The sequence below is a fragment of the Somniosus microcephalus genome, unplaced genomic scaffold, assembly GCF_052327205.1.
Source record: "Somniosus microcephalus isolate GS21.2 unplaced genomic scaffold, FLI_Smic_1.0 scaffold2, whole genome shotgun sequence".
Lineage (NCBI taxonomy): Eukaryota > Metazoa > Chordata > Chondrichthyes > Squaliformes > Somniosidae > Somniosus > Somniosus microcephalus.
The window spans coordinates 2,609,273-2,634,738 of NW_028225189.1; the positions used below are offsets into that span (position 1 = coordinate 2,609,273).

At 51.0% G+C, this 25,466-nt stretch overlaps 2 pseudogenes across 1 annotated transcript in view; one reads left to right on the plus strand and one right to left on the minus strand.

The window, feature by feature from the left end:
* LOC147084094 (uncharacterized) overlaps window positions 1-25,466 on the plus strand; it is a 445,069-nt pseudogene that overhangs the window by 41,145 nt on the left and 378,458 nt on the right. The gene's annotated exons all lie outside the window — the stretch shown is intronic.
* The window catches only part of LOC147084096 (uncharacterized), a 140,997-nt pseudogene continuing 128,147 nt past the window's right edge, over window positions 12,617-25,466 (minus strand).

Sequence of the window (25,466 nt, forward strand, 5' to 3'; positions counted from 1 at the left end):
TTCCTCGGGATGGTGAATTTCTACAACCGCTTCATCCCCAAAGTGGCGTCCCTCATGAGGCCCCTGTATGAAGCCCTCCGGGGCAGGAGCGGCAAGATGGCGGTCGAATGGACGGCAGACGTATCAGCCGCCTTCAACTCCACCAAGACCGCGCTCGCCGACGCCACCCTGCTCGCGCACCCACGGCCCAATGCCAGAGTAGCGCTCACCACGGATGCCTCCGACCACGCGGTCGGCGCCGTGTACGAGCAGTGGGTCGACGGCGCCTGGCAACCACTTGCCTTCTTCAGCCGCCAACTACGCCCCCCGGAGGTCAAGTACAGCACCTTCGACCGCGAGCTCCTCGCGCTGTACCTGGCGGTCCGCCATTTTCGGTTTTTGCTGGAGGGCCACCCCTTCACTGTGTTTGTCGACCACAAACCCCTGACATTCGCAATGGCAAAGACAACCGACCCCTGGTCCGCCAGGCAGCAGCGCCAGCTCGCGGCAGTGTCCAAGTTCACCACGGACATCCAACACGTCTCCGGCCGCGACAACGTGGTAGCCGACTGCCTCTCCCGCCCCGCCATCCACGCCGCACACCTGGCAGTCGACTACGCTCAACTCGCAGCAGACCAGCTCACGGACCCTGATCTGCTCTCCGCACCTACCAACCTACCAGGGCTACGCCTGGCCGACGTCGCCTGCGGCCCGACCGCAGTCACGGTCAAGTGCGACATATCCCTATCTCAACCTCGGCCCGTCGTCCCAGCGTCCTGGCGCCGCCGGGTATTCGAGATTCTCCACAACCTCTCCCACCCCGGCGCCCGCGCATCCATCAAATTGGTAGCCAACCGCTTTGTCTGGCGCGGCCTTCGCAAGGATGTGCGTACTTGGGCCAACTCCTGCCTAGCCTGCCAACGGGCCAAGGTGCAGCAACACACGAAAGCACCCCTCGAGGAGTTCACCGTCCCTTCACGTAGATTCGACCACATCCACGTGGACATCGTCGGGCCCCTGCCGCCGTCGCAAGGCCACACGCACTTGCTGGCGATCGTCGACCGCACCACGCGCTGGCCCGAGGCAATTCCACTGACCTCTACCACCACCGCCGACATCGCCAGAGCCTTCGTCAGCACCTGGGTCGCACGGTTCGGCGTCCCCTCCGACATGACGTCGGACAGAGGTCCGCAATTTACCTCTGAACTCTGGACCGCCATCGCACGCAATCTCGGGGTGACCATTCACCGCACCACAGCGTACCACCCCCAAGCCAACGGACTGTGTGAGCGGTTCCACAGATCCTTGAAGGCATCTCTTTGAGCCAGCCTCCAGGACGGCGCCTGGACCGACCAACTCCCGTGGGTCCTCCTCGGCCTGCGCTCCGTGGTTAAAGAAGACCTCCACGCATCGGCAGCAGAGCTCGTGTACGGCCAGCCGCTGCGTGTACCCGGCGAGTTCCTGCCCACCGCCACGACACCCTGGTCAGCCGACCAGCAACGCCACGACTTCGCCTCACCGGCGCTACAGTTCGCCCTGGTGCCCATTGCCCGGCACGGCGAATCCACCTCACACGTCCCGCTAAGCCTGCACCAGGCACGGTTCATTTTCGTCCGGCACGATGCCCACCGCGGACCCCTTCAACCCCCGTACGACGGGCCCTACAAAGTGCTACAGGCTGGGAACAAATTTTTCGACCGACAAGTGGGCGACAGGACTGAAAAAGTGTCGGTTGACCGACTCAAGCCAGCACACTCGGAGCCCAGTGAGCAGGTCCCAGTAGCTCGTCCACCGCCACGTGGCCGACTTGCCCTCAAGCCAGTACACCCGGCTGCTCCACGCCCGGCCGTTCCACGTCCACCGGCGTCCTACAAGAGCCGCTCCGGCCGGCCCATCAGACCGCCGCACAGTCTCGTCCACACCTCCTAAGCGGATTCTGGGGGAAGCTGTGTGGCGGATCGCCACCTAAATGGGCGCAATCCACTTTTCCGTCCATGGACAATAAATCGGGCACCTTGCCTTTAAGAAGCATGCTGCCTTTAAGGCATGACAAAGGAGCGGGCGTCGCCCTCAGTCTGTTTTCGGGTTTAGCAGAGAGAGGAGCTGGGGCAGCCATCTCTCAAGAGAATGTAATAAAAGCCATGTGTTCCTCAGATCGGTTCGGCCTCCATTCGTGTTCCGCGGCAGCCGCAACACCTTCCTGTTTTTGACACCAAAGTGGATAACCTCGCATTTATCCACGTTATATTGCACCTGCCATGCTTCTGCCCAATCACCCAACCAGTCCAAATCATACTGGAGTTTCTCAGCATCCTCCTCACAGCACACACGCCCACCCAGCTTTGTGTCGTCTGCAAATTTGGAGATATTACATCTAGTTCCCTCGTCTAGATCATTAATATATATTGTGAATAGCTGGGGTCCAAGGACCGATCCCTGTGGTACCCCGCTAGTCACTGCCTGCCACTCGGAAAAAGAGCCGTTTAGTCCAACTCTTTGCTTTGTCTGCCAACCAGTTCTCTATCCAAGTCAATACCTTGCCCCCAATCCCATGTGCCTTAACTTTACATGCTAATCTCTTATGCGGGACCTTATCGAAAGCCTTTTGAACGTCCAAATACACCACATCCACTGGTTCTCCCTTATCTATTTTACCAGTTACATCCTCAAAAAATTCCAGTAGATTAGTCAAGCACAATTTACCTTTTGTAAATCCATGTTGACTTTGTCCAATCTGTTTTCCAAGTGCTCTGCTATTACTCTAGCATTTTCCCCACTACCGATGTCAGGCTTACCGGTCTATAATTCCCCGTTTTCTCTCTACCACCTTTTTTGAACAGTGGGGTAACATTAGCTACCCGCCAATCCATGGGTACTGTTCCAGAGTCTATCGAATTTTGGAAGATGACCAAAATGCATCTACTATTTCTAGGGCCACTTCCTTAAGTACCCTAGGATGTAGATTATCTTCTATGTTTCTATGTATTCAATCTTTCCTTGTAGCTGAAATTCTCTAGTCCTGGCAACATCCTCGTAAATCTCCCGTCTCGAGCAGTCACATCTTTCCTGCAATGGGGCAAGCAGAACTGCACGCAGCATTCTAGCCGGTGGCCTAACTGGTGTTTTGTACAGTTCAAGCAGAACCTCCCTGCTCTTACATAATACAGAAAGAGAGAGGCACTGCCCCTTTAAATAACTGGGGGGCACCCATTCCCCTTCAAATGGCCAAGCAATTGTTTTTGTTGAAAAGGGGCCGCAGTCCCCTTTGACTCACCACCCCTCCCCCTCATCCACCACAAATACTCACAAGAGAGAGAGAGAGAGAGAGGAGGAAGAATGCTGGTCTTTGTCCCTTTAAAAGTGGCTGCCCACCAAAATGTTCACAGCACCAAGGGTCTTTGTTCTGGATAAAAGTCGAAAAGAGAAAAGGTTCACTTATTTTTAAATCAATGCAGTTGATGAATAGCCTTGCAATAAAGGTAATGCAAAGGAATAAACACTCACAAGCTGGGTTTTTTCCACCCCCCTCCTCCCCTTCCCTGTCCTGGGCCCCCAGCTGTTCACAATTTACATTAATGACCTGGATCAGGGAGTCGGATGCAGCATTTCCAAATTTGCAGACGACACTAAACTAGGAGGTGGGGTGGGCTCAGAGGAAGAGACCAGGAAGCTCCAGAGCGATTTGGACAGACTGGGCGATTGGGCGGATAAATGGCAGATGCACTATAATGTGGACAAGTGCGAAGTTATCCACCTTGGGTGCAGGAACGGGAGGGCAAATTATTATTTAAATGGCAATAGATTGGGAGAGGGGGAAGTACAGAGAGACCTGGGTGTTCTTGTACACCAGTCACTGAAGGCGAGCATGCAGGTGCAACGGGCGGTCAGGAAGGCAAACGGTATGCTGGCCTTCATAGCAAAAGGGTTGGAATACAGGAACAGGGATACCTTGCTGCAGCTGTACAGGGCACTGGTGAGACCACACCTCGAGTACTGTGTACAGTTTTGGTCGCCTCATCTGAGGAAGGATGTTCTTGCCATGGAGGGGGTGCAGCGGCGATTCACCAGGCTGATACCGGGAATGGCGGGAATGACCTATGAGGAGAGACTATGTAGTTTAGGGATGTGCACACTGGAGTTTAGAAGATTGAGAGGGGACCTCATGGAAGTGTATAAAATTCTGACAGGTCTAGACAGACTGGATGCAGAAGGAATGTTTCCCTTGGCGGGTGAGAACAGAACTAGAGGACATAATTTAAGGATAAGGGCTAAACCATTTAGGACAGAGATGAGGGGGAATTTCTTCACTCAGAGAGTGGTGAACCTGTGGAACTCATTGCCACAGAGGGCAGTGTACGCCAGCTCATTAAATATATTTAAGAGGGAATTAGATATATTTCTACGGGCAAAAGGGGTTAAGGGTTACGGAGAGAAGGCGGGGACGGGATACTGAATTAAAGGATCAGCCATGATCTCATTAAATGGCGGAGCAGGCACGAAGGGCCGAATGGCCTACTCCTGCTCCTATCTTCTATGTATCTATGTAACAGCTCTGCAGACAATGAAAGCAGGAAAGCGGCCTGCAGCCCACCGAGGTCCCGCCCCCCTCCCTCCCGCGCCGCCATTGGTTGGAGGACCGTCAGCCCGCCCGGTCCTCCCAGCGTTTTCCGCGCTCCTGATTGGTGGACGCCTCGCGTCAATCAAACCCCCCCTCCGATTAAGCGCTGACGCCAGCACGCAACGCCAAGGTGTCGGTTGGATCGGCGCACGCCACCGCAAGGTAAAAAATAGACACCCCACACAAATGAGGAAAAACAAGAATAATAAAAATCGCACTTTACAGGGGAGGAGGTTGGGGGAATTAATGAGTGTTTTCAATTTGTTCCGCAAAAAAAAATATTTGAAAAGCTTCCCAACGGTGCGAGGCGGGCTGCGCATGCGCTCCAGCCATCCGTTGTCTCCCCCACGTGGGCCCGGGGGCCGGACACGCCCACTTGCCTTCCCCTGCACCAATCACAGCGCGGGCAGGCGCTTCTATCAATCGTCACCTGTCAATCACCCTCCCTTCCCCCTCGTGGTGTCGATTGACAGCGGTGTCAGCCAATGAGGTGCAGGAAGGGGCGGGACCAGGGCCAGGACTGACAGCAAGCCTGAACTAACTCAATTAAATACCTGCATGCAGCCAAAAAAACACTTTTATTTACTCAGCCAAAAAACAGCAAAGCAAATGAGGTTTGCTGAGTCAGCAAAGCCTATTTTAGAAACATAGAAACATAGAAGACAGGAGCAGGAGTAGGCCATTCGGCCCCTCGAGCCTGCTCCGCCATTCAATGAGATCATGGCTGATCATCCAAATTCAGTACCCTGTTCCTCCTTTCTCCCCATATCCCTTGATCCCTTTAGCCTTAAGAAATATACCCAACTCCTTGAATATATTTAACTAGCTGGGGAGCCCCGCGTTGCGAGGGCAATTTTGGGGCGCGAGGGCAATTTTGGGGCGTTTGGTCTCCCTGGCCCTGTGTGTCCCCCCTCTCCCTGTCATGTCCTCTCCCTGTCCTATCCCTCCCTCCCCTCTCTCCCTCCCCTCCCCTCTCTCCCTCCCCCCCTCCCCTCTCTCCCTCCCCCCCCTCTCTCCCTCCCCCCCCTCCCCCCTCCCCCTCTCTCCCTCCCCCCCTCTCTCCCTCCCCTCCCTCCCTCCCCCCCTCCCCTCTCTCCCTCCCCTCCCCCCCTCCCCTCCCCTCTGTCCCTCTCTCCGGCCCCTCCCCCTGCCTAGCGCCTGAGGTCCGGTGCCGTTGCTGAGGTCCCCCGCGTATCGCGCGGCTGATGGACGGCCGCTGCGGGCGGGCGAGCAGCGCATGCGCAGTGAGTGTGGGCGGCGCATGCGCGGTGAGTGCGGGCGGCGCATGCGCGGTCAGTGCGAGCGGCCCGCGGGAGCCGGCAAGGCCGTTAGCGAGCGGGAAACTTCGGGCGGCGCACCCGTGCTCCGTCCGCGACACCTGAGAGGGGGAAGTAGAGAGAGACAGAGAGGGAAGAGGAGAAGGAGAGAGAGGGAAGAGGAGAGAGGGAAGAGGAGAAGGAGAGAGAGGGAAGAGGAGAAGGAGAGATGGAGAGAGAGGGAAGAAAGAGAGAGAGAGAGAGAGAGAAATTTTTTCAGCTTCAGGCCCCGAGTCCCCCCTGCGCGAGGGTGAGGAGGAGGGGGGGGGGTTGCTAAACACAATATAAAACTCAAATAAATTGTTAATTAATTGCCTAACACATAATTGAAATATTTACCTTAGTTCCCTAACACACAGAAAGTGTGGGGGAAAAAATCGTGGAAAATCAAGATGGCGGCCACTCACCTCGGTTCAGAAGGATAAGGCCCGCCCACACACGCACCGATTGGTCGACCGGTCAGGTCACCGAAGCGTAGGATTGGTCAATCGTCGAGTCACTCGACACACAACTGTAGGAAGACCTCGACGTCACACGGTCGCTAATGAGATGCTAATGAGCGGAACGCTGAACGTTTTTGGGATACCGCGGGCGGGATTTTTGTCTGTTAGAAACATAAATACGCCTATGACCGGTCCGGAATCGCAAGCTTTCTTTTGAGGCGACGCACGCGTCGGTACGCTCTGTAACTTCCAAACGTATAGAGACCAGGCGGACAGACAGACAGACAGACAGAAGAGCCGCTTTATATATATAGATGAATTGGCCTCCACTGCCTTCTGTGGTAGAGAATTCCACAGGTTCACCACTCTCTGGGTGAAGAAATTCCTCCTCATTTCTGTCCTAAATGGCTTACCCCTTATCCTTAGACTGTGACCCCTGGTTCTGGACTCCCCGGCCATCAGAAACATCCTTCCTGCATCTAGTCTGTCCAGTCCTGTTAGAATTTTTAAAGTTTCAATGAGATCCCCTCTCATTCTTCTAAACTCCAGCGAGTATAAGCCCAATCGACCCAATCTCTCCTCATACATCATTCCTGCCATCCCAGGTATCAGCCTGGTGAATCTTCGCTGCACTCCTTCCATGGCAAGAACATCCTTCCTCAGATAAGGCAACCAAAACTGCACACAATACTCAAGGTGTGGTCTCACCAAGGCCCTGTACAACTGCAGCAAGACATCCTTGTTCCTGTACTCAAACCCTCTCGCTACGAAGGCCAACATACCATTTGCCTTCTTAACCTTCTGCTGCACCTGCATGCTTACCTTCAGCGACTGGTGCACAAGGACACCCAGGTCTCGTTGCACTTCCCCTTCTCCCAATCTATTGCCATTCAGATAATAATCTGCCTTCCTGTTTTTGACACCAAAGTGGATAACCTCGCAGTTATCCACATTGTACTGCATCTGCCATGCTTCTGCCCAATCACCCAACCTGTCCAAATCATACTGGAGTTTCTCGGCATCCTCCTCACAGCGCATCACTCTCTGGGTGAAGAAATTCCTTCTCATCTCTGTCCTAAATGGCTTACCCATTATCCTTAGACTGTGAGCCCTGGTTCTGGACTCCCCGACCATCGCGATCCCCTCGTGGTGTCGATTGACAGCGGTGTGTCAGCCAATGAGGTGCAGGAATGGGCGGGACCACGGGCCAGGACTGACAGCAAGCAGGAACTAACTCAATTAAATACCTGCAGCCCAAAAAATAACTTTTATTTCGTCAGCCAAAAAACAGCAAAGCAAATAAGCTTTGCTGAGTCTGCAAAGCCTATTTTAAAGAATTATAGAGCGATATCGCAGGGATCGGTGCTCGGACCCCCAGCTATTCACAATATATATTAATGATCTAGACGAGGGAACTAGATGTAATATCTCCAAGTTTGTAGACGACACAAAGCTGGGTGGGCGTGTGTGCTTTGAGGAGGATGCCGAGATACTCCAGTATGATTTGGACAGGTTGGGTGATTGTGCAGAAACATGGCAGATGCAGTATAATGTGGATAAATGCGAGGTTATCCACTTTGGTGGCAAAAAACAGGAAGGCAGATTATTATCTGAATGGCAATAGATTGGGAGAAGGGGAAGTGCAATGAGACCTGGGTGTCCTTGTGCACCAGTCGCTGAAGGTAAGCATGCAGGTGCAGCAGGCGGTTAAGAAGGCAAATGGTATGTTGGCCTTCGTAGCGAGAGGGTTCGAGTACAGGAACAAGGATGTCTTGCTGCAGTTGTACAGGGCCTTGGTGAGACCACACCTTGAGTATTGTGTGCAGTTTTGGTCGCCTTATCTGAGGAAGGATGTTCTTGCCATGGAGGGAGTGCAGCAAAGATTCACCAGACTGATACCTGGGATGGCAGGAATGACGTATGAGGAGAGATTGTGTCGATTGGGCTTATACTCACTGGAGTTTAGAAGAATGAGAGGGGATCTCATTGAAACTTACAAAATTCTAACAGTACTAGACAGACTAGATGCAGGAAGGATGTTCCCGATGGTTGGGATGTCCAGAGCCAGGGGTCACAGTCTAAGGATAAGGGGTAAGCCATTTAGGACAGAGATGAGGAGGAATTTCTTCACCCAGAGAGTGGTGAACCTGTGGAATTCTCTACCACAGAAGGCAGTTGTGGCCAATTCATTAAATATATTCAAGGAGTTAGATATATTTCTTCAGGCTAAAGGGATCAAGGGATATGGGGAGAAGGCAGGGACAGGGTATTGAGTTTGGATGATCAGCCATGATCTCATTGAAAGACGGAGCAGGCTCGAGGGGCCGAATGGCCTACTCCTGCTCCTATCTTCTATGTTTCTATAAAGTGAAGGAGGAGGCCATTCGGCCCCTCGAGCCTGTTCCGCCATTCAGTGAGATCATGGCTGGTCTGCAGTCTCACTCCATACACCCGCCTTTGGCCCATATCCCTTAATACCTTTGGTTAACAAAAATCTATCAGTCTCCGATTTAAAATGAACGATTGATCTAGCATCAATTGCCGTTTGCGGAAGAGAGTTCGAAACCTCTACCACACTTTGTGTGTAGAAGTGTTTCCTAATTTCACTCCTGAAAGGTCTGGCTCTAATTGTTAGACTATGTCCCCTAGTCCTAGAATCCCCAACCAGCAGAAATAGTTTCTCTCTATCGCCCCTCTCTATTTCCCCTCAATATCTTGAAAACTTCCATCAGATCGCCCCTTAACTTCTAAATTCTAGGGAATACAACCCTAGTTTGTGTAATCTCTCCTCGTAACTTAACCCTTGAAGTCTTTGAAAGAGCTCTCCAATTAATCCCACTCCCCTCATATCCCTGCAAATTTTTCCCCTTAAAGTATCGATCCAATTCTCTTTTGAAAGTTACTATTGAATCTGCTTCCACCGCCCTTTCAGGCAGCGCATTCCAGATCACAACAACTCGCTGTGTAAAAAACTGTTTCCTCATCTCCCCTCTGGTTCTTTTACCGATTATCTTCAATCTGTGTCCTCTGGTTACCGACCCTCCTGCCGCTGGAAACAGTTTCTCTTTATTTACTCTATCCAAACCCTTCATGATTTTGAACGCCTCTATTAAATCTCTCCCTAACCTTCTGCTCTCAGGATAACAATCCCAGCTTCTCCAGTTTTTCCACATAACTGAAGTCCCTCATCCCTGGAACCATCCTGGTAAATCTCCTCTGCACCTTCTCCAAGGCCTTGACATCCTTCCTAAAGTGTGGTTCCCAGAATTGGACACAATACTCCAGCTGGTGCCTAACCAGTGATTTATAAAGGTTTAAGAACATAAGAAATAGGAGCAGGAGTCGGCCATTCGGCCCTTTGAGCCTGCTCCGCCATTCAATGAGATCATGGCTGATCTTCTGCCTCAACTCCATTCACCAGCCCTATCGCCATATCCCTTGATGCCCTTACTAGTCAGAAATCTATCAACTTCTGTTTGGGATATACCCAATGACTGAGCCTCCACAGCCCTCTGGGGTAGAGAATTCCAAAGATTCACCACCCTCTGTGTGAAGAAATTTCTTCTCATCTCAGTCCTGAATGGCCTTCCCTTTATCCTGAGGCTGTGGCCCCTGGTTCTAGACTCCCCAGCCAAGGGAAACATTCTCCCAGCATCCACCCTATCAAGCCCTGTAATAATTTTGTATGCTTCAATGAGATCCCCTCTCATTCTTCTGAATTCAAGAGAATACAGGCCTAGTTTACTCAATCTCTTCTCATACGACAGTCCCGCCATCCCAGGAATCAATCTCGTGAACTTTCGTTGCACTCCCTCTATGGCAAGTATATCCTTCCTTAGGTAAGGAGACCAAAATTGTACACAGTACTCCAGGTGTGGTCTCACCAAGGCCCTATATAATTGGAGTAAGACTTCTTTACTCCTGTACTCAAATCCTCTTGTAATGAAGGCCAGCATACCATTTGCCTTCCTAATGGCTTGCTGCACCTGCACATTCACTTTCAGTGACTCATGTACAAGGACACCCAGGTCCCTTTGAGCATCTGCATTCCCCAATCTTTCACCATTTAGTAAATATTCTGCCTTTCTGTTTTTTCTACCAAAGTGGATAACGTCACATTTATCCACATTATATTCCATCTGCCATGTTCTCGCCCACTCACTGAGCCTGTCGAGATCCCCTTGAAGCCTCTTCACATCCTCTTCACAACTGACACTGCCACCTAGCTTTGTATCATCAGCAAATTTGGAAATGTTACATTTAGTCCCCTCATCCAAATCATTGATCTAGATTGTGAATAGCTGGGGCCCAAGCACTGATCCTTGCGGTACCCCACTAGTCACAGCCTGCCATCCTGTAAAAGATCTGTTTATCCCTACTCTTTGTTTTCTGTCTGTTAACCAATTCTCAATCCATGCAAGTATATTACCCCCAATTCCATGTGCCCTAATTTTGTTCACCAACCTCTTGTGTGGGACCTTATCGAAGGCCTTCTGAAAATCCAGATACACCACATCTACCGGTTCCCCTTTGTCTACTCCACTAGTTACATCCTCAAAGAACTCCAACAGATTTGTCAAACAGGATTTCCCTTTCATAAATCCATGTTGACTCTGCCCAATCTTACTATTAGTTTCTAAGTGCCCAGTTATTGCATCCTTTATAATAGATTCCAGCATTTTCCCAACTACTGATGTGAGGCTAACAGGTCTGTAGTTCCCCGCTTTCTCTCTCCCTCCTTTCTTAAATAGCGGGGTTACATTTGCTATCCTCCAATCTGCAGGAACCGTTGCAGAATCTATAGAATTTTGGAAGATGACAACCAATGCGTCCACTATTCCAATGGCCACCTCTTTCAAAACCCTAGGATGTAGGTCATCCGGTCCTTGAGATTTATCGACTTTTAGTCCCATTAATTTTGCTAGTACTGTTTTTCCACTAATAATAATTTCTTTAAATTCCTCATTCTCGCCACACCCTTGGTTTTCTCGTATTTCTGGGAGGTTTTTTTTGTCTTCCTCCGTGAAGACAGAAACAAAGTATTTATTTAATTCCTCATTCTCCATTATAAACTCTCCCGTCTCTGACTGTAAAGGACCTACATTTACCTTCGCCAGTCTTTTCCTTTTCACATACCTATAGAAGCTTTTACAATCCGTTTTTATATTTTTCGCTAGTTTGTGCTCATATTCCATTTTCCCTTTATCAATTTCTTGGTCACCCTTTGCTGATTTCTAAAAAGATCCCAATCCTCAGGCTGACTGCTTTTTCTGGCTTAATACTAGCTTTCATTTCTTTTGTTAGCCATGGTTGGATCACTTTTCCTTTTGGGTTTTTATGCCCTAGAGGAATATATGTTTGTTGCAATTTATGCATTATTTCCTTGAATGTTAGCCATTGTATGTCCACCTTCATACCTTTCAGTGTAGTCTCCCAATCTACCATGGCCAACTTGTCCCTCATACCCTTGTAGTTTCCTCTGTTTAGATTGAAGACCTTAGTTTCAGATTGGACTACATCACTCTCAAACTTAATGTAAAATTCAATCATATTATGGTCACTTGTCCCTAAAGGTCCCTTTACCACAAGATTATTCATTAGCCCTTTCTCATTACACAGTACCAGATCCAGAATAGCCTGTTCCCTGGTTGGTTCCTCCACATACTGATCCAGGAAACCATCTCACATGCATTCCAAGAATTTGTCCTCCACACCATTAGTGGTAATTTGATTTGCCCAGTCAATATATGTAGTATATAATTCCCTCAATCTGGAGAATAGAAGTACAGTGGATTCGCGCGCGATCTTCTCGAGTCTGTTCCAACTGACCGGTTTAAGTGGCCTGTTCTTATACATAAGCTTGGTTACTGTGAGAAGGATATGTTGCTCGGGTTAGATGAAGTAGGGTGGGAGGAGGCTCATGTGGAGCATAAACGCCAGCATGGACCTGTTGGGCCGAATGGCCTCTTTCTGTGCTGTACACTCGATGTCACTCAGGAAATGGGATTGTTTGGACCTGTCTGATGACCTCCTCCTGAACCCCTGTTGAATGGCCTCGCCTCAGTGTGACAGCACTTTTAAATCTCTTCCCGTGGTCAGAACATTTTACAGGGTCTCAGTGGGAACTCGCAGCTCTCTAAATAGGTTGGACGCTCAGCGAACGGCGACTGTCCAGTGTGAACTTGCTGGTGTCCGAGCAGGCTGGACGACTGAGTTTATCCCTTCCTGCACTGGGAGCAGGTGAACAGCCTCTCTCCACTTCAAAGTGGCTGCTGTTTCAGTTGGCTGGAGGACTGAGTCAATCCTGTGCCACCTGTGAACGGTCTCTCCTTGGTGTGAACTTGCTGGTGTCTCAGCAGGTGAAAGGACCGAGTGAATCCCTTCCCACACGCGGAGCAGATGAACGGCCTCTTCCCAGTGTGAACTCGCTGGTGTATCAGCAGGAGGGTAGACTGAGCGAATCCCTTCCCACACACGGAGCAGATGAACGGCCTCTTTCCATTGTGAATTCTCTGGTGTACCAGCAGATTCGAGGACTCAGCGAATCCCTTCCCACACATGGAGCAGGTGAACGGACTCTTCCCGGTGTGTACTCTCCGGTGGGTCCGCAGGCTGAACGAATGAGCGAATCCCTTCCCGCACACGGAGCAGGTGAACGGTCTCTCCCCGGTGTGAACTCGCTGATGCGTCAGCAGGTCCGCGGAGTTCACAAACCTCTTGTGGCAGTGAGAGCAGCTGTACGGTCTCTCTCCAGTGTGCAGCCGCTGGAGCTTCATCAGATACTGGGAGCGTTTAAAGCTCTTCCCACAGTCTGAACATTTAAATGGCCTCTCATCAGAGTGAACTCACTGATGTCCCAGCAGGTTGGACAAACACGTGAAATCCTTCCCACACACGGAGCAGGTGAACTGCCTCTCCCCGGTGTGAACTCGCTGATGCATCAGCAGGAGGGTAGACTGAGTGTGGTAAACCACTTTTATCGTTCACTATCGTTACACTATGGTTATCACTGTTTATATCGTTACACTATGGTTATCACTGTTTACACTGTTGTATCACTACACAAGGTCACCTCTTGTCACGCTGTTATACCTGGGCTGACCACAGCTGACTCCGCCCCATGGCTCCGCCTGCTTGCCCAGGTATAAAGGTGGTCGACTGGCTGGTATTCCTCCTTGTTGGATCCGATCACCCATGAGGGTGGGCTCTGTTATTTAGCCAATAAAAACCTATAGTTACTAACTTAACTCGTCGCTTTTCATGAACTGAATTGATAGGTATATCACTGAGCGAATCCCTTCCTGCACACGGAGCAGGTGAATGGCCTCTCCCCAGTGTGAATTCTCTGGTGTACCAGCAGATTCGAGGACTCAGCGAATCCCTTCCCACACACTGAGCAGGTGAATGGACTCTTCCTGGTGTGTACTCTCCGGTGGCTCCGTAGGCTGAACGAATGAGCGAATCCCTTCCTGCACACGGAGCAGCTGAACGGCCTCACCCCGGTGTGAACTCACTGATGCGTCAGCAGGTCCACGGAGTTCACAAACCTCTTGTGGCAGTGAGAGCAGCTGTACGGTCTCTCTCCAGTGTGCAGCCGCCGGTGCTTCATCAGATACTGGGAGCGTTTCAAGCTCTTCCCACAGTCTGAACATTTAAATGGCCTCTCGTCAGAGTGAACTCGCTGGTTTGTCCGCAGGTTGGACAAATGCGTGAAGTCCTTCTCACACACGGGGCAGGTGAACGGCCTCTCCCCGGTGTGAACTCGCTGGTGTGTCCGCAGATTGGAGGACTGAGCGAATCCCTTCCCACACACAGGGCAGATGAATGGCCTCTCCCCGGTGTGAACTCGCTGGTGTGTCCGCAGGTTGGAGGACTGAGCGAATCCCTTCCCACACACGAAGCAGGTGAACGGCCTCTCCCCGGTGTGAGCCCGCCGATCAGCTTCCAGCGCATACGGGTGAAGGTATCCCTTCCCGCAGTCCTCGCATTTATGCAGTCGGTTCCTAATGTGAGTGCACTCGTGGCTAGTCAGCTGGGTGAACCTCTTCCCACAGTCCTCACATTCATACCATCTCTCTCCAGTGTGCCTGCCCTTGGGGCCCTCCAGGTTGGGCAATCGGCTGAATCCACGTCCACACATGCAACATGTGTGCAATTTGTGCACGCTGCGATCGCTGCGCTCCTCTTCCATGTGCAAAGGTCGATGAAATTCAGGTCCTGATGAATCGAGCTGTTTGGTCTGAGCTTCCTGTCTGTCAATGCTCCACTTTTAAACCCAGTAAAAGGAGTGTAGAAAGGGGTAAGAGGGAAAATGTTACCTCATGTCGCCCTTTCCCAGCCCAGGGGCAGTGAAGCTGATTTTCAGGCTCCAGCTGCTGTACAGGTGGGTTGATAGGATCAACAGTAATGGCGGCTGCAATCCCCACAAGCCCCCGCGCTCCAGAAAGCGCTCCGGCCGCCGCGCTGAGTTGTGGCTGTCCCCGTGCATGCGTCCCATGGCCCCGCCCTCTCCTGCTCCACAGGCGCCCGGCCCGCACCACGCATCCTCAGCACACACCCCGCCTGAGAGTCCGGATCACCGGCGGAAAGTGAGTTTTATGAGTTTTTTTTTATATATAGCGGAGAGAAGCGCGGGCGGGGAGATAAATAAAAAGAAAATACAAACCATACCATCTCAGCGCCCTCCCGGCACCGAGCGGAGCGGATTGAGCGGCCGCAGCCCCTTGTCTTCTGCAGGGAGCCGGACTGGGGCACATGATCAACTCCACGGCGGTGACTGACGGGAGCTCCGACCAATAGGGAGACAGCAAGCAGAGCTTGGAGGACTGAGGTGGCGGTGGGTCCTCCAACCAATCGGGGTGTCTGAGGGGCGGGACCTCCGCCGCCTGCTTCTCCCGCTGCTGAGACAAGTGGAATGTGACAACGTGGACCACTTTCCATACCTCGGGAGCCTACTGTCAACAAGGGCAGAGGTCGACGACGAAGTCCAACACCGCCTTCAGTGTGCCAGTGCAGCCTTCGATCGCCTGAGGAAGAGTGTGTTTCAAGGCCAGGACCTCAAACCCGGCTCTAAGCTCATGGTCTACAGAGCAGCAGTGATACCCGCCCTGCTGTATGCCTCAGAGACATGGACCATGTACAGCAGGCACCTCAAAGCACTGGAGAGGTACCACCAACGCTGCCTCTGCAAGGTCCTGCAAATCCATTGGCAGGATAGGCGCACCAACATCACTGTTCTTGCTCAGGCCAACATTCCCAGCATCGAAGCTCTGACCACGCTCAATCAGCTCCGATGGACGGGTCACATTGTCCGCATGCCCGACACGAGACACCCAAAACAAGCGCTCTACTCGGAGCTCCGGCACGGCAAGAGAGCCCCAGGTGGGCAGAGGAAACGCTTCAAGGACACCCTCAAAGCCTCCTTGAAAAAGTACAACATCCCCATCGACACCTGGGAATCGCTGGCCCAAGACCGCATGAAGTGGAGGAGAAGCATCCGGGAAGGCCCCGAACACCTCGAGTCTCTTCGCCGGGAGCAAGCGGAAGCCAAGCGCAGGCATCGGAAGGAGCACACGTCAACCCAAGCACCCCACCCACCCGCCCCTTCAACCACCGTCTGTCCCACCTGTGACAGACACTGTAGGTTCTGCATTGGACTCATCAGTCACCTGGGAACTCATTTTTAATGTGGAAGCAAGTCATCTGCGGTTCTGAGGGACTGCCTAAGAATGCAGCAGAGGGCGCTCTTCTGAGTTTGGGGCTCAGGCCTGTTAGTGGAGCAGTGCAGAGGGAACTTTACTCTGCACTGGGCTTTACTCCCTCAGCACTGCACTGGAGGGGCAGCACAGAGTTTTAGACTCGAGTCTCTGGAGTGGGACTTCAACCCACAACCTTCTGACTCAGAGGAGAGAGTGCTGCCGCCTGAGCCACGGCTGACACTCTGTATCTAACCCGTGATGTACCTGCCCTGGGAGTGTTTGATGGGACAGTGTAGAGGAGCTTTACTCTGTATCTAACCCATGCTGTACCTGCCCTGGGAGTGTTTGATGGGACAGTGTAGAGGGAGCTTTACTCTGTATCTAACCCGTGCTGTTCCTGCCCTGGGAGTGTTTGATGGGACAGTGTAGAGGGAGCTTTACTCTGTATCTAACCCGTGCTGTACCTGCCCTGGGAGTGTTTGATGTTGACACCAGGTGCTGAGAATGTTAAAATGTTCCATTCCCCCACAATGACATCCAGAACCTCGATGGTAATAAAACGCACAAAGTAACAGAAGCTTCTCTCCTGGACACAGATATTGAGAGGACCTGGAATGTCTGTAACAAGTCATCAATTAACTCTCGTCTTATCTTAGAAACAAGGACTCAATCGACTGTGTGTTTCAAACAAAGCTGATTTATTTATACAGAATATTAAAATCCAGCCCAGTTATTGGGGTTTTAACATCCACAAAATATAAGATGGCCACTAATAAATCCAGCAGGGAATTCAGGGGAAACTTGTTTACCCAGAGAGTGGTGAGAATGTGGAACTCGCCACTACAAAGAGTAGTTGAGGCTAAAAGTACAGATGCATTTAAGGGGAAGCCACTTGAGTGTGAAAGGAATAGGAGGATATGTTGATGGGGTTAATTGAAGTAGGGTGGGTGTGGGGCATAAACAATGGCATGGACCAGTTGGGCCGAATGGCCTGTTTCTGTGCTGTACATTCTATGGAACACCATGAACAGTCAATCGAAGGGAATCATCAGCACAACAGTCTTAAAGATTAAACAGCAGTCCAAGAATTTATAAAACATTCAAACATTCCACGTTCATGTCACCCCAGATGTCTACAGGGCCCTGTGCTACAGAACAGTGTGAACTCGCTGGTGTTTCAGCAGATTCGAGGACCGAGTGAATCCCTTCCCACACACGGAGCAGGTGAACGGCCTCTCCCCAGTGTGAACTCGCTTGTGTGTCAGCAGATTGGTTGACTGAGTGAATCCCTTCCCACACACAGAGCAGGTGAATGGCCTCTCCCCAGTGTGAACTCGCTGGTGTTCGAGCAGAGTCGAGGACTGAATAAATCCCTTCCCACACACGGAACAGGTGAACGGCCTCTCCCCAGTGTGAACTCGCTGGTGTTCGAGTAGAGTCGAGGACTGAATGAATCCCTTCCCACACACGGAACAGGTGAACGGCCTCTCCCCAGTGTGAACTCGCTGGTGTGTCAGTAGGTGGGATGACTGAGTGAATCCCTTCCCACACACGGAGCAGGTGAATGGCCTCTCCCCAGTGTGAACTCGCTTGTGTCTCAGTAGATTGGATGAATGAGTGAATCCCTTCCCACACACGGAACAGGTGAACGGCCTCTCCCCAGTGTGAACTCGCTGGTGTTGGAGCAGAGTCGAGGACTGAATGAATCCCTTCCTACACACAGAACAGGTGAATGGCCTCTTTCCTGCTCCCTCCAGCTGGTGTTCCTTTACCTCCTGGGACCTTTTAATGTTTTTCCCACAGTCGGAATGTTTCACCGGCCTCTCCCCAGTGTGAACTCGCTGGTGTGCCAGCAGATTCGAGGACCGAGTGAATCTCTTCCCACACATGGAGCAGGTGAACAGAATCTCTCCTGCTCTCTCCAGGTGGTGTCTCTTCAGATCCTGGGACCTTTTAAATCTCTTCCCACAGTCAGAACATTTAATGTGAACAAGCTGGTGTCTCAGGAGGGTGGCAGAATGAGAGAATCGCTTCAAAAACACGGAGCAGGTCAACGGTCTCTCATCAGTGTGGACAAGCTGGTGTCTCAGCAGCACAGAGGGTGCAATTAATCCCTGCCCACACACAGAGCGGGTTAAAGGTCTCTCCCTAGTGTGAATTTGCTGGTGTATCATCGGAGCGGATGGCTGAATTAATCCCTTCTGGAACAGCTAAACGTTCTCTCCCCAGTGTGTAGCCACTGGTGTCTCTTTAGCTACTTGTATATTTTGGAGCTCTTTCCACACTCAGAACATTTAAAAGGTCTCTCATCAGTGTGAACTCGCTGGTGTATCAGCAGATTGGAGGAGCGACTGAATCAGGTCCTGATGAATCGAGCGACTCTATCAGATCTTGAGGTGATGTCTGGTCTGAGCTTCCTGTCTGTAAATGCTCCACTTCTAAAACCCTGTAAAAGGATTGTAGAAAGGGGTAAGAGGGAGAATGTTGTCTCATGTCCCCCTTTCCCAGCCCAGGGGCAGTGAAGCTGATTTTCAGGCCCCAGCTGCTGCACAGGTTGGTTGCAAGGATTAACAGTAATGGCGGCTGCAACCCCCACAAACCCCCGCGCTCCAGAAACCACTCCGGCCGCCGCGCTGAGTTGTGGCTGACACCGCGCATGCACCCCATGGCCCGCCCTCTCCTGCTCCACAGGTGCCCGGCCCTCACCGCGCATGCTCAGCACACACCCCGGGCCCCTGTCAATCATCCTCCCCCACGCCTGCGCGCTGGGCCCGAGCTCCAGGCTGCCGCACGGGGCTTTCTTTGTAAAGTCGGTGTTGGTTAAGAGCCGCAATCAGTGAGGGAAACATAGAAGATAGGAGCAGGAGTAGGCCATTCGGCCCCTCGAGCCTGCTCCGCCATTCAATGAGATCATGGCTGATCATCCAAATTCAGTACCCTGTCCCTGACTTCTCCCCATATCCCTTGATCCCTTTAGCCTTAAGAAATATATCCAACTCCTTCTTGAATATATTTAATGAACTGGCCTCCACTGCTTTCTGTGGTAGAGAATTCCACAGGTTCACCACTCTCTGGGTGAAGAAATTCCTCCTCATCTCTGTCATAAATGGCTTACCCCTTATCCTTAGACTGTGACCCCTGGTTCTGGACTCCCCGGCTATCGGGAACATCCTTCCTGCATCCATTCTGTCTAGTCCTGTTAGAATTTTATAAGTTTCAATGAGATCCCCTCTCATTCTTCTAAACTCCAGCGAGTATAAGCCTAATCGACCCAATCTCTCCTCATACATCATTCCTGCCATCCCAGGTATCAGCCTGGTGAATCTTCGCTGCACTCCCTCCAAGGCAAGAACATCCTTCCTCAGATAAGGCGACCAAAACTGCACACAATACTCAAGGCGTGGTCTTACCAAGGCCCTGTACAACTGCAGCAAGACATCCTTGTTCCTGTACACAAACCCTCTCGCTACGAAGGCCAACATACCATTTGCCTACTTAACCGTCTGCTGCACCTGCATGCTTACCTTCAACGACTGGTGCACAAGGACACCCAGGTCTCGTTGCACTTCCCCTTCTCCCAATCTATTGCCATTCTGATAATAATCTGCCTTCCTGTTTTTGACACCAAAGTGGATAACCTCACATTTATCCACGTTATATTGCATCTGCCATGCTTCTGCCCAATCACCCAACCTGTCCAAATCATACTGGAGTTTCTCGGCATCCTCCTCACAGCACACACGCCCACCCAGCTTTGTGTCGTCTGCAAACTTGGAGTTCCGTCGTCTAGATCATTAATATATATTGTGAATAGCTGGGGTCCAAGGACCGATCCCTGCTGTACCCCACTAGTCACTGCCTGCCACTCGGAAAACGACCCATTTATTCCAACTCTTTGCTTCTGTCTGCCAACCAGTTCTCTATCCAAGTCAATACCTTGCCCCCAATCCCATGTGCCTTAACTTTACATGCTAATCTCTTATGTGGGACCTTATCGAAAGCCTTCTGAAAGTCCAAATACACCACATCCACTGGTGCTCCCTTATCTATTCTACCAGTTATATCCTCAAAAAATTCCAGTAGATTAGTCAAGCACGATTTACCTTTTGTAAATCCATGCTGACTTTGTCCGATCCTGTCACTGTTTTCCAAGTGCTCTGCTATTACATCCTTTATAATGGACTCTAGCATTTTCCCCACTACCGATGTCAGGCTTACCAGTCTATAATTCCCCATTTTCTCTCTTCCACCTTTTTTGAATCGTGGGGTAACATTAGCTACCCTCCAATCCATGGGTACTGTTCCAGAGACTATCGAATTTTGGAAGATGACCAGCAATGCATTTACTATATCGATATCTATCTACAGGAAACTTTCATTTATCCGGTGGTTAAATGTCCGGAAGGCTCTATCTACCGGCAAAATTCAGGAGCCATTTCCTATAAGTTTTTTTTACTTCTCGTTACTTTTTTTCCCCCAGTCAGGCTCTGCAAGGTCATGCTGAAGCTGTTGCTTAGCTACAGAGACGCTTGCAAGCTACGGCCGACTGTTTAGAAGCTGTTGCTAAGCAACAGGGATTGTTGCTAGATACGGAGCTCAAAAGCTCTGTATGTTTTAACATTAGCGCTGGTTTGTCCGGCAGTTTTGATGGGACGGCAACAGCTCGGTCCCGTCGGTGCCGGATATCACAAAGTTTCCTGTATCTATCGATCAAAAAAAGCAGTGGCCCCAACACCGGCCCTTGGGGAACACCACTGTCTACCATCCTCCAGTGGCCCCAGCACTGACCCTTGGGGAACACCACTGTCTACCATCCTCCAGTGGCCCCAGCACTGACCCTTGGGGAACACCACTGTCTACCATCCTCCAGTGGCCCCAGCACTGACCCTTGGGGAACACCACTGTCTCCCATCCTCCAGTGGCCCCAGCACTGACCCTTGGGGAACACCACTGTCTACCATCCTCCAGTGGCCCCAGCACTGACCCTTGGGGAACACCACTGTCTACCATCCTCCAGTGGCCCCAGCACTGACCCTTGGGGAACACCACTGTCTACCATCCTCCAGTGGCCCCAGCACTGACCCTTGGGGAACACCACTGTCTACCATCCTCCAGTGGCCCCAGCACTGACCCTTGGGGAACACCACTGTCTACCATCCTCCAGTGGCCCCAGCACTGACCCTTGGGGAACACCACTGTCTACCATCATCCAGTGGCCCCAGCACTGACCCTTGGGGAACACCACTGTCTACCATCCTCCAGTGGCCCCAGCACTGACCCTTGGGGAACACCACTGTCTACCATCCTCCAGTGGCCCCAACACTGACCCTTGGGGAACACCACTGTCTACCATCCTCCAGTGGCCCCAGCACTGACCCTTGGGGAACACCACTGTCTACCATCCTCCAGTGGCCCCAGCACTGACCCTTGGGGAACACCACTGTCTCCCATCCTCCAGTGGCCCCAGCACTGACCCTTGGGGAACACCACTGTCTACCGTCCTCCAGTCTGAAAAACAGCCATTTACCGCAACTCGCTGTTTTCTGTCCTTAAGCCAATTCCTAATCCAAGCTGCCACTGACCCACCTATTCCATGAGCCTCAATTTTGTTAACCAGCCTTCTATGTGGTACTTTGTCAAACGCCTTCCTAAAACCCATGTGGACAACATCCATTGCATTCCCTTCATCAATCCTCCCTGTTACTTCATCAAAAAATTCAATTCTGTCACTTCAATTCTCCTCTACATTGGGGAGACCAAACGCAGATTGGGCGACCGCTTTGCAGATCACCTCCGTTCAGTCGGTAAGGGTGACCCCGAGCTTCAGGTCGCCTGTCACTAATTCTCCGCTCCACTCCCACTCTGACCTCACCATCCTTGGCCTCTTACACTGTTCCAATGAAGCTCAGTGTAAGCTCGAGGAACAGCACCTCATCTTTCGATTAGGCACTTTACAGCTTTCTGGACTCAACATCGAGTTCAACAATTTCAGACCATAACCTCGGACCCGATCTCTTTCTTTCATTTTTTGTCTCTCTCTCACATGGCAGCTGCCATTTCTGTTTACACTTCATCTCGTGTCATCTTTTGTTTCTGAACTTGTCCCATTAAGGAAGTGATAGCAGGGCATTTAGAAAATCATTATAGTCAAGCAGAGTCAGCATGGTTTTATGAAAGGGAAATCATGTTTGACAAATTTGCTAGAGTTCTTTGAGGATGTAACGAGCAGGGTGGATAAAGGGGAACCAGTAGATGTGGTGTATTTGGATTTCCAGAAGGCATTCGATAAGGTGCCACATAAAAGGTTACCGCACAAGATAAGAGCTCACGGGGTTGGGGGTAATACATTAGCATGGATAGAGGATTGGCTAATTAACAGAAAACAGAGAGTCGGGATAAATGGGTAATTTTTCAGGTTGGCAAACTGTAACTAGTGGGGTGCCACAGGGATCAGTGCTGGGGTCTACATAAGAACATAAGAAATAGGAGCAGGAGTAGGCCAATCGGCCCCTCGAGCCTGCTCCGCCATTCAATAAGATCATGGCTGATCTGATCCTAACCGCCAATCTACTATCACAGAACCATCTCCTGAATCTAACAGAATTAGACACACGAAATAGGAGCAGGATCAGGCTACATGGCCCCTGGGCCCGCTCCGCTACCCACAGGGCCATGACCGATCCGAACCTAGACTCATGTCCAAATTCCTGCCCGCTCCCCGTAACCCTTAATTCCCTTTACTTCTAGGAAACTGTCTATTTCTGTTTTAAATTTATGTAATGATGTAGCTTCTACAGCTTTTTGGGGCAGCATATTCCATGGACCTACCACCCTCTGAGTGAAGTAGTTCCTCCTCATCTCAGTTTTGAAAGAGCAGCCCCTTATTCTAAGACTATGCCCCCTAGTTCTAGTTTCACCCATCATCTGGAACATCCTCCCCGCATCCACCCGATCCAACCTCTTCACAATCTTATATGTTTCAATAAGATCGCCTCTCATTCTTCTGAACTCCAATGAGTAGAGTCCCAATCTACTCAACCTCTCCTCATATGTCCATCCCCTCATCCCTGGGATTAACCGAGTGAACCTTCTTTGTACTAACTCGAGAGCAAGTATGTCTTTTCTTAAGTATGGACACCAAAACTGTATGCAGTATTCCAGGTGTGGTCTCACCAATACCTTGTACAACTGAAGCAATACCTCCCTATTTTTATATTCTATCCCCCTAGCAATGAAAGCCAACATTCCATTGGCCTTCTTAATCACTTGCTGCACCTGCACACTAACCTTTTGAGTTTCGTGCACCAGGACCCCCAGATCCCTTTGTACTTCAGTACTTTCCAGTTTCTTGCCATTAAGATAATAACTTGCTCTACGATTTTTCCTGCCAAAGTGCATAACCTCACACTTTCCAGTATTGTATTCCATCTGCCAAATCTCTGCCCACTTACTTAGCCTGTCTATGTCCCCTTGCAGGTTTTTATGTCCTCCTCACTCACTACTTTCCCTCCCATCTTAGTATCATCTGCAAACTTAGATATGTCACACTATTTGTCAACTATTTACAATTTATATCAATGACTTGGATGAAGGGACCGAATGCACTGTAGCCAAATTTGCTAACGATGCAAAGATAGGTGGGAAAGTAAGTTGTGAGGAGGACACAGAGTCTGCAAAGGGATATAGATCGGTGAAGTGAGTGGACAAAAATTTGGCAGATGGAGTATAATGTGGGAAAATGTGAGGTTATCCACTTTGGTAGGAAGAATAGAAAAGCAAATTGTTATTAAATGGAGAGACTACAGAACGCTGCGGTACAGAGGGATCTGGGTGTCCTCGTACATGAAACACAAACAGTTAACATGGAGGTACAAGTAATTAGGAAGGGAAATGGAATGTTGGCCTTTATTGCAAAGGGATTAAAAGTAGGGAAGTCCTGTTACAACTGCACAGGGCGTTGGTGAGACCACACCTGGAGTACTGCGTACAGTTTTGGTCTCCTTATTTAAGGAGGGATATACTTGCATTGGAGGCAGTTCAGAGAAGGTTCACGAGGTTGATTCCTGGGGTGAAGGGGTTGTCTTAGGAGGAAAGGTTGAGCAGGTTGGGCCGATACTCATTGGAGTTTAGAAGAATGAGAGGTGATCTTATTGAAACATAAGATTCTGAGGGGGCTCGACAGGGTAGATGCTGAGAGGATGTTTCCCCTCGTGGGGGAATCTAGAACTCGGGGGCATAGTCTCAGAATAAGGGGTCGGCCATTTCAGACGGAGATGAGGAGGAATTTCTTCTCTGAGGGTCGTGAATCTTTGGAATTCTCTACCCCAGAGAACTGTGGAGGCGGAGTCACTGAATATATTCAAGGCGGAGACAGACAGATGTTTGAACTACAGGGGGGTCAAGGGTCATGGGGAACAGGCAGGAAAGTGGAGGTGAGGCCAAGATCAGATCAGCCATGATCTTATTGAATGGTGGAGCACGGGTTAGACACAGAGTAAAGCTCCCTCTACACTGTCCCGTCAAACACTCCCAGGGCAGGTACAGCACGGGTTAGATACAGAGTAAAGCTCCCTCTACACTGTCCCATCAAACACTCCCAGGGCAGGTACAGCACTGGTTAGATACAGAGTAAATCTCCCTCTACACTGTCCCATCAAACACTCCCAGGACAGGTACAGCATGGGTTAGATACAGAGTAAAGCTCCCTCTACACTGTCCCATCAAACACTCCCAGGGCAGGTACAGCACGGGTTAGATACAGAGTAAAGCTCCCTCTACACTGTCCCATCAAACACTCCCAGGGCAGGTACAGCACGGGTTAGATACAGAGTAAAGCTCCCTCTACACTGCCCCATCAAACACTCCCAGCGCAGGTACAGTGCAGCTTAGATACAGAGTAAAGCTCCCTCTACACTGTCCCATCAAACACTCCCAGGGCAGGTACAGCACGGGTTAGATACAGAGTGTCAGCTGTGCCTCAGGCGGCAGCACTCTCTCCTCTGAGTCAGAAGGTTGTGGGTTGAAGTCCCACTCCAGAGACTGGAGTCTAAAACTCTGTGCTGCCCCTCCAGTGCCGTGCTGAGGGAGTAAAGCCCAGTGCAGAGTAAAGTTCCCTCTGCACTGTTCCACTAACAGGCCTGAGCCCCAAACTCAGAAGAGCGCCCTCTGCTGCATTCCACTTGTCTCAGCAGCGGGAGAAGCGGGCGGCGGAAGTCCCGCCCCTCGGACACTCCGATTGGTTGGAGGACCCGCTGCCATCTCAGTGCTCCGAGCTCCGCCCGCTATCTCCCTATTGGTCGGAGCTCCTGTCGGTTCACCACCGTGGAGTTGATGACGTGCCCCAGTCCGGCTCCCTGCAGAAGACACGGGGCTGCGGCCGCTCAACCCGCTCCGTTCGGTGCCGGGAGGGTGC